The following is a 4,531-nucleotide window of genomic DNA, read 5'->3' as shown; positions in this document are numbered from 1 at the left end:
AATGTGTTGATCCTAACACAATGCGTTTTTAAAAGTTTGTGAATTCAGCATTTTCGTGTGAGTGTCTCCAAATATAGCCATTTCCCTGTTCAATTTTGCCTGATATACAACACTTTCGCAAGCAACTTTCTCCTCGCACAATGCGTTGTTGTATGCAGAGCTTGGAAAAGTTACTTTTTTGAACTACAACTCCCATCAGCCCAATCCAGTGGCCATGCTGGCTGGGACTGATGGGAGTTGTAGTTCAAAAAAGTAACTTTTCCAAGCTCTGCGTATGTCCTTACCTCAATATATGCATTTTTGTACACAGTCCTTGACTAGAGAACAGCACAGAAGAATCAAGAGAAGTGCGAATTTCAAAGGATGGGTATGTCTCGGTTTGCATATGGTTTCAGAACATGAGCACCCTCCCTAACAGGCCAGCCCAAGACAGTTTGTCGTCAGAGGCAGAACGACAAATGGCACCTTGCTCTGGCTTGAGGTCTGTGTGCGTGTATGTGGGGGGCAGGAACACCTAAGGCTGGCCAAGCAATTTATTTATTTATTTATTTTATTTATTTTATTACATTTTTAGACCGCCCTATAGCAATAAGCTCCCAGGGCTGTGTACAGCATAATAAAACAGGTTAAAATACAAAAACACAATAAAACATAATTAAAAATTTTCAATTTTAAATTCAAATTTTTAAATTTTTAAAATTTTTAAAATACCTGGGCGAAGAGGTAGGTCTTTACCTGGCGCCGAAAAGATAGCAAAGAAGGCGCCAGGCATATCTCATCAGGGAGGGCGTTCCATAGTTCCATAGTGCAATTCTGGCACCTGAAGCAGAAAGCTCCCATCAGTACCTCTTCTTGGCAGTAAAGGTAGAATAAAAACAACCCAAATAACATAGGAGCCTAAGAAGTTGGCTTATGCCAGATGTGGGGAACCGTTGGGCCTGAACAGCAACCCCCACCAGCCCCAGCAATGGCCAATGGCCAGGGGTGATGACAGTTGTCATTCACAACAGCTGGAAGGCCACAGATGTGCCCCACATCTGCCTTAAACTGAGTCAGGCCATTGGTCCATCTAGGTCAGTATTGTCTACAGCAGCTTTTGGGTCTCCAGGCATTGGTGGACTACAGTTCCCATACTTCTTGACCGTTGGCCCTGCTGGCTGGGGCTGATGGGAGTTGTAGTCCGGCAACATCTGGGGACCCAAAGATTGGGAAAGGCTGGTCCTAGAACATCAGTTTGCAATTTTGTTGTTAAAGTCGTCCTGAAAATCTTTCTTCGTTTTCGTGAGAATTTATCCACGTACGTTTTGTATGCAGTTTTGCCTAACGTGGCTATTTTTTTCAAAGTGATTTACCCTGATTATAATGCATGTGTGTCTGTTGTTATTATTCAGGTTGATAGACTACTTCCAAATCGTATTCATTTTATGCACAATTTACCCAAGCATAATTGTTTTTGTACACGTTACTTGCATAGAGAACTGCGTTGCAAACTTCGGACAAGGGCAGATTTCAAAGGATGCCTGTCTTCCGGGTTCTACATTCTGGAAATTGTGAATTGGGTAGGTGTGCCTTTAAATGTGAACCGAATCGAATTTCTCCCCCCCCCATCCCTCCTTACCTGGCACCTTCTCCGTGGAAGGCAGATGGTCTACCACTGAGCTCCAGCCCTCCCCCTAAATTTGCTGCCTTTTCATGAGGCCTCAAATAGTCTGCCAGAGGAGGCTGCCTCCACTTCTGCCTCATGCCCCCTTAGTGGACCGCCCTAGAATGGCATTGGCTCTCAGATGTCCTTCACTGCCTTGGGGCCCAAGAATGTTTTGAGTCGACAGTCGTCACATTCACACCTTATCCCACTATCATTTCAATTTAAACAGCCATGCCTTCCCCCCGAGGAATCTTGGGAAGTGTAGTTTGCAAAGGGTGCTGAGAGGAGACCCCCCCATTCTCCTGACAGAACTGCCATTCCCAGAGCCCCCTGGGAAGAGGGACTGGTTCTTAAACCTCTCTGGGAATTACAGTTCCTAGGATTCTCTGGGGAAAGCCAGGACCATTTAAAGTGGGGTAATAGTGGAATAAATGCATGGTGTGAACGTATCTAGCATCTTCCCCCAGGGAGGCTGGTTTGTTAGGGCAAATGGAGCACTGTCCTACCAAACTCGATTCCTGCAAGTCCACCTGCCTGCCTTCTTACTTCAAGCCACTCTGGGAGGGTGGCCCTGGTCTCTGTGCTTTATTGATTGATTGATTTGATTTATATCCCGCCCTTCCTCCCAGCAGGGGCCCAGGGTGGCAAAGTGTTGCCCCTTGTAGAACTCAGCAGGGAGGAGGAGTGGGACAAAATTAGAATTAGTTAGCTCTGCCTCTCATTGGCTCTCACTCCACCTGCAGTGGGGCTCCCTGCCTTCTGCCCTCCTCCCCCAGTACCCATGGGCACCAACCACCACTGATCTCCCTCAGTCGGGGGGGGCTGTTTGTGAGGGATCTTGGTAGACGCGGCAGGGCTGGATATAGCGGCTGCCTGATTCCTTGATTCTTTGAAACCCGTTGCAATGCAAGCCGTCTTGCGTTTTACGCTCACAGCCAATTCCTCCCTGTCCTTCTCTCTCTCCTCCCCACTCCCGCAAGACACTACTGAGTGGGGCTCATCCATCATTCGAGCAATCTGGCAGCTTTCCTGGGACTTTCAGTTCCAGCTGTACGCCTGTTCTCGGAATTGGGGGTGGAAGGGAAAAGAGTCTTGTGGGTGGCTCAAGGCAGCGACCCAACAGCAGCCCTGGAACATCCACCAGGCGACAAAGTGGATCTCTGGAGCTAATCCCTCATGGCTTGCACAGATTCTTGGCCGTTGCCTTTTATTCCTTTTTCTTTTTGCCAATGACAGAGGGAAGCCATATGGCATCTTTCAGATGAGCAAAAGGGGGGAAAGACTCTTCTGATGGATGGAGGGGAGGCAGTTTGGAGGGTATGTTGGCTCCCCTTTCTGCAGATGCCCGTTGCCTTTGCTTGGGAGCCGGGCCATTGGAGGCCAGACCAAGGCAACGGGAGGAGGTCCCCTGCCCTTTCCTGGTCATTGCAGGCAGGTGTGTAGTTGTCCAAGGTCTCAGGAGGTCTTAGACACTTTACGACTTTGGGAGCAGGGTCCCAGCAGGGTCGCTAGCATCCTATGAGCCACTCAGCATGAAAGGGGAGTATGTTAGCCACTGAGAAGAGTCTTCTAACATGCTTCCTTTCCTGCTGATTGGAGCCAATCGGAGTGGAAGGAGGCGAGTTCCAGACCCTTTTCCCACTATTCTGAGAAGACTCTTCTCAGAAGTGAACACTCTCCCCTTTCATACCGATTGGCTCCTAGGGACGCCTCTTTTTGTGGGAGAAGGCATTAACAAGGATCTCATTCTCAACCCAGGAGCGAACAAAAAGGGCTGTGACTATCATGAAGGGACCCTGCAGTTCTGAATTTGCCACTGCACTGCTGATTGCAGGCCCAGACTCTCTGTGCGCTGTTCTTGCCACAGCTGGCCTTAAAAGGCCTAGTGATTGATGCAGTGGTGGCTAGTGCATTAGGGCAAGTGGGGCACTGACCCACCAACCTCAGTCTGCTCTCAGCCGGCCCCCACCTGCCTGCATTCTTACTTTCAACAACCAGCCCAGGTGGAGAGCCTGGCTTTCAGCGTCCTCCTTAGCCGCAGCCTTGCCTGTGTAGAACTCGCCAGGGAGGAGCAGGATGGGGACAAAACTATTATGCGTTGGCTCTGCCTCTGATTGGCTCTGGCTCCACCTCCTCTTGGGCTCCTTGCATTCCGCCCTACCAGTCCCAAATGGGCACAAGCCATCACTGTCCCTAAGAGAACGCAGCCCTCCTCTATGGAGATCACTGTCGTTTTCACTGTGCAGTCAAGCCCACTAGGACTTATGTGCCCTTGCTCCACCAACCTCAATCTGCTCTCAGCCTGACTGCCTTCTTGCTTACATCCAGTCCAGGGGCCGGCCTTGCCTGCCAGCTTCCTCCTCCTTAGTCTCAGTGTTGCTCCTTGTAGAACTCGGCAGGCAGAAGTAAGGGTACAAAACCAGAATTATTTTGCTCTCTCTCTCTGTCATTGGCTCTGGAGCCACCTCCTGGTGGCCTCTTTGCTTTCTGCTCCACCAGTCCCAATGAGTGCCAGCTGCCACTGCATCAATGAGCCTCCGGCCATACTAGCCTAAACACGCCCAATCTCATCTGATCTCGGAAGCTAAGCAGGGTCAGGCCTGGTTAGTACTTGGATGGGAGACCGCCTGGGAATACTGGGTGCCGTAGGCTTAAAGGAAGGCAATGGGAAAATACCTCTGAATACCTCTTACCATGAAGACCCTATGAATATATCCAAAAAAAAATATTCAATCGACTTGAAGGCATCTAACAACAACAACAAGGCTCAGATCAGGATGGCTTGGTTTAAGGCGAGCTGTTCCGCACCCAACCCCTCAAAATACCACCGGAAAGAACTCCTGTTGCATCTGAGGCAGCCCAAATTCACTTGGCCCTCCTCCCGCC

The 4,531-nt window shown here is 49.6% G+C and overlaps 1 pseudogene; it reads left to right on the top strand.

The window, feature by feature from the left end:
• Positions 1 to 4,178: 4,178 nt before the first annotated feature.
• On the top strand, positions 4,179 to 4,297 carry LOC133375296 (5S ribosomal RNA; annotated as a pseudogene).
• Positions 4,298 to 4,531: the final 234 nt, after the last annotated feature.

This window comes from Rhineura floridana, chromosome 22, assembly GCF_030035675.1.
Source record: "Rhineura floridana isolate rRhiFlo1 chromosome 22, rRhiFlo1.hap2, whole genome shotgun sequence".
Lineage (NCBI taxonomy): Eukaryota > Metazoa > Chordata > Lepidosauria > Squamata > Rhineuridae > Rhineura > Rhineura floridana.
Note: the sequence above shows the minus strand (reverse complement) of the source record. Positions and strands in the feature narration are given on the sequence as shown.